Source organism: Athene noctua, chromosome Z, assembly GCF_965140245.1.
Source record: "Athene noctua chromosome Z, bAthNoc1.hap1.1, whole genome shotgun sequence".
Classification (NCBI taxonomy): Eukaryota; Metazoa; Chordata; class Aves; order Strigiformes; family Strigidae; genus Athene; species Athene noctua.
This window is the reverse complement of record NC_134077.1, coordinates 70,828,666-70,841,268: the sequence shown is the minus strand read 5'-3', so window position 1 is coordinate 70,841,268 and position 12,603 is coordinate 70,828,666. Positions and strand designations below refer to the sequence as shown.

The 12,603-nt window shown below is 38.9% G+C and overlaps 1 protein-coding gene across 1 annotated transcript in view; it reads left to right on the top strand.

The window, feature by feature from the left end:
• The first annotated feature begins 1,931 nt into the window (after nucleotides 1-1,931).
• The window catches only part of KCNV2 (potassium voltage-gated channel modifier subfamily V member 2), a 43,042-nt gene continuing 32,370 nt past the window's right edge, over nucleotides 1,932-12,603 (top strand). Inside the window, exon 1 of the mRNA XM_074931201.1 lies at nucleotides 1,932-2,031. The gene's annotated coding sequence lies outside the window, so the exon portion shown is untranslated. The remainder of the gene's footprint in view (nucleotides 2,032-12,603) is intronic.

Below are 12,603 nucleotides of genomic sequence, written 5' to 3'. Positions count from 1 at the left end.
GATGCATCCACTTGAGAGAGAAAAAACATTAAAAAAAGACATTTTTTTCACCATCTTAGGTGCCAGATACAAATAGTCACCAGCTGCTGAAGACTAACATTTTGTCAGCTGTCTTCGGTAATTCAAAGGTCATATGTGAGCAACAGGCATTCCCAGTTATATGACACCACCTGAAGGTCTCTTGTTGACCAGCAGGAACCTCTATCAGGAGACTGTTTAGTGTTCCATGTATAAACATAGTTTACTCTGACATGGCTTTCACTAGGAGTTACCCCAACACTTTTATTTTAGCATTCAGCACATGAAAGGAACTATAAGTGGTTGTGAAATAAATCAGCATTAATTATTAGACCTGACATTTATTTTGTTTTCCTCATTGTTTGACACTTCAGTAGCAGTTAGTTAATTTAACAAACACTACGTGGCATTTTTTTATGGTACTGTAGGGACAACCAAGAAAATGAATCTGACTTTAAATTATTGTAGAATGGGAGGAAGTCAAGCAAACAGCCTCATCATTTAGAGCTTAAAAATCATATAAACAAATTGGTGAAGAATTGAAATAACCACAACTTGTGTAAGTCAATTAATTCTTTTCAGTGAGCCAGTTCTGTTCTCCCTGTAGGGAGGAAGTGAAGCTTTGTGCTTTGCCTCAGGAGACAGGGTTGAGCCATGGGTCTGGCACGGGGAAGTTAATCATCAGTAGAGAATAATCCAGTGCCTCTGGTGCACCTAGACATATGACACCTCCCCTTTTTCCTGCACTACCCATTCTAGTTTTTTTTGAAGACTCTTGATGCTGTGAAAAAGGTCTGTAGGACAGAGGATGTGGGTAACAAAAGTGAGATGAGCAACCCTGAGTTCCCCAGTGTTGAAGAGCCTGTTGTAGGCAGTATCCGCAGAGTGGTGAATGCACTGTGAGAGGGTAGTCTGGACTATATCCCAGTTTTGGTTTTGTCATCCCTTAGATAAAGTTTCAATCTCTTTTGTGTGGACCATAGATCACAGGAAGGAACCTGACCCAAATCCATAGGGATCAGAAGCAATTTCATGGGTAAACCCAAGAACACAAGACATACAAAAACCCCACTGCTCATGTTGCAAAAGGTAGGGCCACCAAAAAAAGCACATAAGACCTATAGCAGCATCCTTAGGTGCTCTTTGAGTATGAGTTCCTGCCAGAGAGTCTGGGGCTTATGGAAAGGCTCCAGCCCCCTTCTGAGGGCAGCATATGATGCCTCATCCATCTGTTGAAACAAAGGAACAAGGAGTAGTAAGCAGGTAGAAAGACATCCTGTATTATTTAAGATTTTCAGAAATTAATATTAAAAATGCAGCAGTACATTACAGACTAGAGCATAAAATCTGTTCAAGTGAAAGGTGAAGTTGCCACATTAACTTGCAGGGGATCCTTCTCAGTATAGGCTGTTACTTTTTGAGTATTTATGAATTAAGTACATAGAGAAGAAAAAAGGATTGCTGTTTTCTAGTTTGACTATAAATGAAAGTCCAGAAGACTCAGCTACTAAAATAATGAGGATTAAGATAGCTATAACCAGTCAGCAGCAGGGCATATACATTACAAATGATTTAACTCATTTTGTTGGTTTTTATTTGGTACAAATAGGCAGGAAACCAAATCAATGTCTCTTTTCAGCTTGACAAATTTATAGCTTGACTTGCTTGGAATTTGCAGTTTGCTATCAAAAGAAGTACATAGACAAGCATATCAACAAACAGTCCAATTTACTGTGTACAATGTTCCTGAGAGAGGAAACAAATGTGCAAAAGTCACAGAAATCCTCAGCCTGTCACAGGCTGAGTAAAATGTCTTGCTCAGCAATTTATCTTCTTAAGCACACAAGCTGACACAGTTAGCTACTAAGAGGTATTGTCACAGGATCCCCTGGCACTCCTCAGTTTCTGTGCTCCAGTCCATCATGTTTGAATGTTTAAACTTCATGGACTTTAGAGGTATGACTAGAAATACATCCCGTGCTTCATAAGGAGTCACAGCTGCCTTCAGATTCGGTATGTATGGAAGGCTATTAAATAATTGTGTGGTAAGTAAGTAGAAAACATATTTGACTCATTCTTCTATTTGTTTCATGTTTCATTTAGGGCAAATCTCTTTTCTATGCCTCAGTTTTTCTATGTGAAACAAGTCACAGGGCCATTGTGAATATTAACTAGAGCTTTACAAGCTTCAGGGGAGTGTGGGTGCATGCACTTATATGCACTCACAAGCACGCATGCATAAGCAAGTTTCACCTAAAGATGTCCAATGCCATCATTTAATAAAATTTTAGCACAGACTTGAGGTGAGTTCTAGTGCTCGGCTGCTGTGGTTTTTCCACCAGGCAGTGTAGGTGACATGCACCATGAGGACATTTACTTCCCTGTTAGTTGTAAGATTTTTGCAGTAAGCACACTGTGCTTAAAGAGAGAGAGAGAAAACAGAAACTACATACATATGAAGTTTAATCCAACCACGTAAATTGTGTATATGTTCTTTCCACATGATGTACTATGCTAGTCTGAGATGCAAGCAACAAGTCCGAAAATAACAAGAGTAAACAGAAAATATTGTGTCATTGGCTGGATTTCAAATAGAGAAGCACAGCAAAATTCTTGGAGGTCACCTAGTACAGCCTTCTGCTCAGAGCAGGGCTTGTTTCAAAGCTAGATAAGGTTGCTCAGGCCATTTTCTAGGCAAGTTTTGAAGATCCAGGGGATGGAGCTGCCATGAGCTCGGGGCAGTCTGCTGCTGGGCTGCATCACTCACACCCTCAAGAATTTTGAAGATTTTTTTCATGTTTGAAACTTAGATCAGACTTTATTACTCAGTTCTTGATTAGCTTATTTTAGCAATGAGTCCATAAGGCTTTCAGGTACAGCAAAAGGCATTGCTCTTTGAAAAAATAATGGACCCAAATGCAGATGTCAGACACAAAAGTGAGTAAGTAATTGTTATTCTTTGGCACAAGTAACATAATGTTTTTAATGAAAGTAAAATACTTCAGGACTTCAGGACCTGCTTCGGTGAGGCTTCTGAGTATATGTTTACATGCTTAAAACTTAAGTTTTCTGTTAACTCACAGTCTCAGTCAGTAGCTCCGAGACTGATCTGTTAATCTGTTCAATTTACATGGGAAGTTCAAGAATAGTCTGGATTTTCTTTATGTTGTTTGGAAGTCTCATATACAAGCCTCCTGCATTTGTCATGGATTACCATACTCAGCATAAGTACATTTTCAAAAGCTGCAAGCTAATAGTACGAGCAAAGGCCTTAATGTTGCAACATTGCTGACCTTCAGATGTTTCTGTTCAGTTTTATAGGACTATGCCACTAAGAACATTTTGAAAAACAAAGATTCCTCTTAAATGTAACAAAATCATAATATATTGCTGTGATTGTGACATTTACATTATTATAGTTCTAACCATCTTTGTCCAAATGGAGTGGAGATTTTAACAAAAGTGTAAGCTGAAGGAGAAAAAAGGAAAGTGTCTCAGGCTGATTAGCTTATTCAACCCAAAGACAAAAAGTAAAATTCAGATTAATGCAACTTGTATCATCATGCCATTGTGTCTTAAGGGCAAAGAACACCTGTGTAGAAGCTGGATGTACTGTACTTGACTGCCCATCTGCTGATGCTTTAAAAGTGGACAATTGAATAAAATCTGCTATTAAAAAAATGATGGTGTTAAAAAAGAAAAATAAATCAGCAATTTGCCAGCTCTTTGCTAAAGCTAAACTGCTGCACCTGTGAATGGCGCCCTGACTCGGAAGGTAATTATTTTCATTCTGCCTATCCTAATTCAAATCCTCCACTGCCTACTCCCTGAAAGTAGGCACATTTCCACCAGAGTTGGTAATTTTTAAAACAGTCACAATGAAGGGTTCTGCTTCTCTGTCAATGTTGCCCTCACGATGCTTTAGTTTTTAATTTCTCCAGTGTTACTCTGCCTTCTCAACAGGCTTCTTAGGTCATTAGCAAACAAGAGCAGTCTGGGATAATCAGCCTTCTACTGGAGGCTAGGAAAGCTGTCAAAGGCTTTTTTTCACTTTGGAAAACAGGGCTGAGCATTTAAGTTGTGCTAAAGAAATAAAACTCACTGGAAAGCTGGGAGTCCACTCCTCACCTACCTTCTACCTCTTTGCCCTGCTGCAGTGATGCAAAAGGACCACAATTCTGCCTACAGAAGTGAACAAATTTGGAGGGTGGTGTAGCAGGAGATACTTAACCAGAGCACTGCTGCAGCCTGGCAAATCCTGTGATGAGTGTGGGGCTGATCCGGTGTGTGCTGGGAGCTTAGGCCAGCCCTGAAGAAGTGGAGAAGCACAAATATTGTACAGCTGCTTCCCTCACAGCTGGGACCCATGCCAAGCATAGGCAAGCCCTGAGGATGTGTGCTGTCTCCATCCCTCCTCCCTGCAGCAGCTGTGCACTCTAGCACCCAAATAAATCTTAATCACTCCATGGTGGCTCTTTTGTTCAGCTCAGAGGCTCATTTATGCAGTCAAGTTAACACAGGACTCGGGGCTTGAATCTGCATTGTTGTCTGCTTTGTGCGGTAATTTAATGGGCATGCCAAATGGTAGTCAAACATCACTAAACCCTGACCAACTTTTTCTGTCTTTTGTATACAGACACTTTTGTGTACAAGAGGCAAAACAGAATAGCTTGCTTGATGCAAAACAAGCTGCAGATTTTGCCATATTATTGTCATTTCCTTCCTAGCTACAATTAATTAAAATTCACTTCTGAAAACTCAAAAAGGAGAGGAACATACTAATGTATATATGTGATTATACCCAGGCATAACCATCAACTTTCTGTGTAGCGATGTGTGCATTTTAGGTGGGACAAAAAAATTTTTTTATGACTGTTCATGAAAGTTTGCCCTGTTTTCAACAAAATTAAAGCAAAGTTATTTGCTCTGGATAAAGGGAAAAATGGAATGTCACAGATTACAAAAAGAAATATGATGTATTAGGAAAATTGATTTTTTTTTTTTTTGTGGATCCTACTTCAGAATTAGATGTCATTTCCATTATATTGACGTAACAGCATAAGAATATCATTTCCCATGTCTAAGATGCTACACGTGTGATATGTTTGCCTGGAGTCTGGAGCGCAGCCTCAAACATCGCAGAAAACCTGGAACCCTGGGGCTGAAACCAGGTTTTTCCTTAAAGTAGAAGCTTTACAGCCACAGTAATAGCCTGAAAGTAACAGTCAATGAAATTCAACAGGACCTATTTTACAGAATTCAAGTCTCCAGGGTCAGAATAGCCTAAATGGCAATGAGGAGATTATGAAGATAAAATGGTTAAATTTTACAGCAAAAGTTTTCTATCTTACTCAATTTCCGTGTAGCTTGTTGAGTACTCTCTGCAGGATACAACACTGTCTTTGCACAAGTGGGAAATGTCTATGATGCTGTAAAGGTCTGCGGTGTGTATTTATTGCATATTAATTTCATCTTCTTGTTTTGATGGTCTTTGCCATGGTTGTATTAGCTTAAGAAACCAGTGAAACTTTAAGGTCACACTTTTTAGAACACACTTTTATTCACAGTTTAGAATATCTCTCAGCTTTGAGGGAAATTTCCACCTGTCTTTAAGAAATGAAAAACAGTTTTCCTCTTTTTTGGGCTGAGCAATCTATTGTTAGCACACAGTGTTGAATGTCAGAAAGGATTCTCTTACCTGAAATTATGCAAAGAAAACACATGTGACATATTTAAATAGTGACATTATAAAATTCAACCTGCCTTGAAGGAAAGAGGACATCTTCATGGTTTGAAATACTTGTATAGAATTATCCATGTTACTTTAAATAATTTTTTTTAATCAAAAAAGTCATTGGAAGCAAAATTTTATTTTCTGACGTATTCAGACACACTGTTGCCCATTCAGCATTGTTGTGAGACATGAGGTGATTTTCAGGATATGGCAGCTAAATAATCAGAAAGAATCATGTGATTAGTTTAAGGAAAGGATATGAATTTTGTTATGTAACACAATATAAATATTTGATGGAAGAAAAATAATAAATATAAGAACATAAGTCACCAGCGGGAGCAAGGAAATTTGGACAGACAAACAGCTGTTTTACAGCTTTTATTTTCTGTACTGTACATCCACCAGAGGCTAAAACTATGACATCATGGATTGCTTTGCTTATGACGAGTTGTTGTGTCCACCACAGTGGGCAACATGATAAAGCTCAATCAGGCAGTCTGTTACCCACCTGTCAGACAATGAAATATGATATGGTCAGAGTGGCCTGTGACCACCATTTTAGTTATGTTAATCCAACAAATTAAATGCAAGAAAATTTACTTAAAAGACGATGTTATGTTCCAGCTGCCAAAAAAAATCAAGAAATATCAGTTTGATGCTTCTTCCAAAATGTTAACTATGTGGCCTCTCCCCATTTGCGCACACTCACAGGGTGGTTATATCACGCTTGGAAATAATGCTGAGTTTTCCATTTAAGGGGAGCCAAATATACAAGTGAATGAATTAGTGTTGTTAGATCAGCTGGGACTAGGTTTTTCTCAGTCTGGCCCTTTTTAATTTGTTCTTTTATATCTTATTAATGTCCTTTTTTCCTCCTTAAGAAAGAGAGGAAAGAAAATCAGGAGATAATAATTTCTCAGTTTAGCATTTCCATTGTCTTTCATGTTAAATGTCTTTTCCTAGGCTCATGGTTGCACCTTATGCTACAGGACAACCTATAATAATTCCTTTGAACAACTAGCTCTTACGCTTGAGTATTAAACTGTAGTCTTAATTCTACATCAGATGATAGATCCTTATTAGACTATATTCAACTCTGTTTTGACCATAGTTTCAAAAATATTTTATCTATATAGAAATTAATACATAGGGTTTCTTTCCTGTGACTGAAATAAACGTTTCTGTTTCTATGGCATAGGAATCCCAACAGCTAATTGCAGTAAGGAGGCAATCTTATTTCACTTTCTACTGGTTTAATTATAGAATATGTTTTAAAGGCATTCAATGATTGTTTTATCTAATTAGAATAGGACCATTGTCCTATACTTGTAGATTTTTATCTGAGTGCTTGTTCTGTACCTGCACAATTCTCTTGTGATTATATGTCTTTCTTAGACAAGCTGAAAGGGGATCATGTCACAAAACTGAGGTTTTACTTGTTTAACAGAAAGTTTTGGGGTCCTGTAACTGGTAATGACTGAGGCCAAGCACTGTGCCACAAGGCTGAATAAAAAACAGCCTCTTCTGGCAGTTACTTGCTCAAATAATTCAAAGACTGCAAATAGAACATTGAAGCAGAAAGTCGATGAACTGTTTTGCTGCTGCAAAGCTGAATCCCTCAGGTAGGTTGTGGCTGTCTTCTCCTCCTCATGGAGCAGGGTAGGTGTCCTCTGACAGGTGGGTAAGTGTGTGTGATGGATTCCACATACCAAATCGTGCCAGTTCAGCTAAATTGGTGCAAAACTATTTGTTATCCCTGGTGTTGCTCTTTATTTTAGTTTTCTTTAAACTTGTCCTGAACTGGCTGAACTAATAAATATGTTCAACCAAAATAAGCCTGATTTAAACCTGAAATACATATGTCCAGACTGATTAATCCACCTAATTACACTACAGACAGAAAGAACTAAATAAACTCATCACGAAGGCAATGTTAGAGAGAACATAGATCTTTGGCTCATCGCAGTATGCCTACACACAACCTCATCTTTGGGGCTTCAGTGGCCCTCAGCCTGTCAGCACCAGTCTGAGAAATGTCTGAACCAGTGATTATAACTGGTTTTGACCTTGTGAGCTACAGATCTTCAAGCATTATTTTTCAATTACTAAGATACCTCGTGAAAAAGGCCAATTCCTGAACAACCAGACAAGCATGCCACTGAAAACACAAACATGTTGGCAGAGTTGGTTGTGTTAACATCACACTCAATGATGTGGCACACAACAGGGTATGAAATACAGATTTTCATGTCGGAGTCCACACAAGTGTAATTTCAGGTGACTTCATTAGGTTCCTTTAAAACAACCCTGGAAAGTCACAGAGAGCAGTGAAGGGCTTGGAGCTTGGCACACCACTAGGCAGAGGCAAGAAATGCCAACACCTGGGTGACTCCCCTGCATGTGCACCCGCAGGACTTAGGGCTCTCCATGCTGTTTCCATCTGCAGGCAGGGGACCTGGGAGAGGCACTTCTGTTTCCCACAGCTGCTCAGGGGAAACCAGCGATTCCCAGGAATTACCCGAGAAAACCCAGTGCAAGTGGTGAGATTTAAAACCTTTGCCATGGCTCTTTCAATTAGACCCAAGTAAAAATTACACTTATCGGGCAGGTAATAAACCTACCCTCAGTGGCTGTTCTGCTTTCTGTCTTGCTGTTCGGCAGGTGGTTGACTGAGGAAAATTACACCAAGTCTGACATGCTTGTACACCTAGGTCAGCTTTTAAGGTGTTTGTGTCTTAATGAACTAAACTTCTTCGGGTTACTAACAATGATGAGCCTCTGACTTTTTCAGCCTATTGCTAAACCATGGCTTGTTCATGTAAGTCCAGACCTCTCAAAAACTTTTATTACCATTAAGTACTTCTACTCTCACCCAGCCTTTCAGCCATACTTTCCATAGTCTCATTTCCAGTCTGACTGACAAAACAGTTGCTTTCAGAGAATGTAGTCTTTAATTAATCAACTTATTAGCAGATGCTTTCTGCAGGCTATAATTTCTTGTTTAAATAGACATTTTCCTTGGAAGAGAATTTAAGGCTGATAAAAAATCAGGTGGTAGCTATAAAAACTACCTCTGTTAAGAACTTCATCTCATTGCTCCAATGATGTGATTTTGAAGGCAGACCTTTGGGGTGTCTGTGTGAGTGCCCATTAGTGTGCCTCCTGATGAATGCTGGAGTGTTGAAGCACATTCACAAATAAAAGAAATGAGACCTCTAACCTATTTTCACAATGATGTCCAAACCAAAAGGGTAACAATAATAATAATTTTTTGTTTGACCATAGTGAAAACTGGATCAGAAAAATGGAACAGAGATTTCCAAAGCTTATAATGAGTCCTCTAAACTGTTCATCCTCCTCTGCAGACCATAGTTTTACAGCTATTTGCATAGATAATTGAAATCCCTAGTTAAAATTTTATTGATGTTAAGAAAAGCAGTGAGCCCCTATTCCCTAGCCGAGTTTCTTTTAAGTGCTACCATGGTATAAAAGCTGATGAATAACAACTGTTCTGATCTTGAAACATAGTTTTATGGATGCATCACCTGCAAGATCATCTAGGGACCCGATGAATGATTATGGCTGACTCTTAGTATAAGCTCACAGCCTGTGGCTGCCAAAGAAAGCAAAGAAATACTATACAGTAACTGTATAGATCTATTTTTAAAGTTACTGAGCAGTTCTGCTTACTACATATTGAAATAGCCACTAAAGTCAATATCTATCTTTCTTGCCAAAATTAATCAATCAATCAATCCAACTTATCTATGTATCTATTGGACTTTTTGTGTAGTATTGCACATTCAGCCTTTTGCTGCTGGGTAAAAATAATAATAAATAGTGATTGGAAATCTGTCACATCTCCAGGACGTGTAGCCTTAGAGAGGCAAGGCCAAGTGTCTTCACACACCGGTGGCTGTCTGCAAGAGCAGTAGAGCTGCAGACCAGGAGTGGTGTTTGAACTGTTGTGGTTCAAACTGGTGGAAACAACAGGGAGAATCTGAGCACCAGTGGCTGCATGAAATGTTGCTAATGTCCTAAGTCCAGTCTAGATCTTCTTTAGTGATACAACCTAAACCTGAACTTGTGGGTTGTAAAATCTGTCTGACTGGGACACTGTCTAATCACTGAGCAACTGGTGGATTTCCATTCCCACTAACACCTAACAGAGAACTGGAAGATACAGGATGCACTTTTTCTACTTTTTATTTCCCTGTCTTGCCAGTACTTCTATGTTTTAATTAGGTTCAATAATATGTCCAAACAGCCCCCGAATGGGCGAGCTCACATGAGAAATTCAGGTTTGAGAAAGGCATGTAGAAGGCAAGACGGCAAGGAATTCCCATCCCAGCGACCAGGGTCAGAATTCCAACTTTTACACCCACAGCATGTAGAGGAAATTTCAGCCCAAGCTGAGAAATCACACTGGAATTCCTGTTAATAGAAAATGAAGTTATATCACTGGGCACTTTGTAGCATGGCACAGATGCTTTTGCAATCCAATTCAACATTTATCATGACAATCCTCCTTGATAAAAATGATTGGTATTTAATTGGCTGTAGTCACATCCTGTCACTTTAATGATGCTCTGTGGCCTGTGTGGCCACTGTATGATTTTATACGGGGCATGTCTGAAGTCTGTAAATTTGAAGGGGCTCTGTCCAAGGCAGAAAACAACAATTAGGTAGCTAGGACAGGTTGACACCATAGTATCTATCGCACATTAGCAGGGAAAGTCAATACAGGATTGTAATTTTTATTTTTATTTTATTCATATTTTAGCATAGACCAAAGCTGCCATAAAAGTAAGACCTGCGTTGTACTAAATAATGGATAGGAAAAGAAAAAAATTATTCTACCCTAAAGAATTTCCAGTTCATTGGGAACAGAGTGTAATTCAATAAATAACATTCAGGTAACATATACAATCATAACACTCCTGAAAAAACCACTTGTTTTATGATCATACAGCCATGCTTTCTATTCCTGGGACTAGATGTATTAACTGGACTGCATATCACAATCCTTAGAGCTACAAAGCCAAACTTTCAGACATAACTCCAAAAAGCAGAGCCCTGAGCAGTACTAAAAGACTTCCTCTCAGAACAGGGGAGGGGGGTGGACATGGGTATCTGTGTTAGGATTTCCATAACCTTCCTTCCCCCATCAAAAATGTGATGATGACTATAGTGCCCCTGATGTTTTGAAGATTTCTGGTAATTTTTAGAGTGCATAGGCATAAGTTAACATGTGTTTGGTCAAAATGTAACAGTGAAAATGAGAACCAAAGAAGACACAGCATAGAAGGAGGCAGGAGAAACAAAACTTGGAAAAGCATTTTTTAGCTCCAGGCCAGATAAGTCCAGAGCACAATCATATAATGGATTTGCCATATTTTGATTGATGCAGCTGTATTTTATTGAGCAGAACTGTTAATAAGCTGGGTACTTGTTTGAGAATATGTCTCACAATCATCTGCTGTTCAAGCTGAGAATCCTACCTGCAGGTGCAGCAAGATCCTCTCTTGCCTTTTGTGATGGAGTCTCTGGAGCTTAGAATAGATCTACCCCTTGAGGACTGGCTGCCTACTGGTGTTACTTAGACTTAAGAACATAAGATTAGTTGTTAAGCTTTCTGGGGATATACTAAGGTCACAGATGCTGTATACCACATAGTATTTCCTTAATGGATTATTTTAATTGCATTATTCCTTGTACGTTTTCTGTCTCCCCTGCTACTTCCATCTGTAAAGTTCCTTTAGACCCTCCTTTGACAAGCTTGATTTTGTAAGTACCAACTGCTCCAACTCTTCATTCTTTGTCCCAAGAACTGCCCAGTAGGAAACTCTGCAGCTGGACATGTCTTATGCCCACCTCACCCCTTTCACCCTTTTTTTTCTACTTAAAAATCTCAGCCTTCAAAACTCTTCCAACATTGGACATATTTTATTTTTTTTTAACTGAGGGAAAGAAACAGTTCTTTCCTCCCCACAGCCCAAGCCTCTCATTATTCTCTTACACTAACTTCCCAAGTGTTAGCTCATATGTATTCTCTGAAACCAATAGTAAGGACATAGCTGAGGAGACTAAGTTTGCCAATTTTTGCCTGCTGAGGGTGCCGACACACCAGGTAATATCTTCCTATTACTGCAGATACGCGAAGCAGTGGGTACTACCTGTCCTGGAAAGGTGAGATTGGGTACAGAAGTATTGACAGCTCTATTAGGATCTGGTTTCTGGAATTTACGCAGAGTGGAAGAAAAAGGCAAATTTTTGGTTGACCAGTGCTTATATTTGTATTTTTTCACAAATGTTTAGGTGGTCTATACAAAGGCTGCTGAATTCTGTTAAGACTTGCTCCTTCAGGTTAGTGCTGTTGATTTTTAAAGCAGGAGTCCCACTACAGAGCTAGAAGTTGAAATATTTACTAGCTAAGGTAGAAATACCCTAATTCAGTAGAAATAATTACTGTCTATATAAATTTTATATTACTCCTTGTTTCTCTTCTGAGTATTTCTAAATTAGAGTCACCACTAAGAAAATGAAAAAGCTACAAGAGAACAATAAGCCAAATGAGAACTGCCTACCTCATTCAGCTGGAATTTTAACATCAGCCTTCATTTCAGGTTTGTAACTGACAGAAATCTTCATGTAAAAATCTCTTATGATCTATGCTAAATTTGTGTCAGATTTCAAAGACTGCACAAATGGACTAACCCCATTCCTATGTTGTCCTATAATTATGTTAGATATACCACTGCATTATATATGGCTTTAGGTCCTACAGAGATTTTAAACTGATTTCCCCCATCCCCAAGAGCAATGGCTGAATCATGAGCACCCTGGCCAAA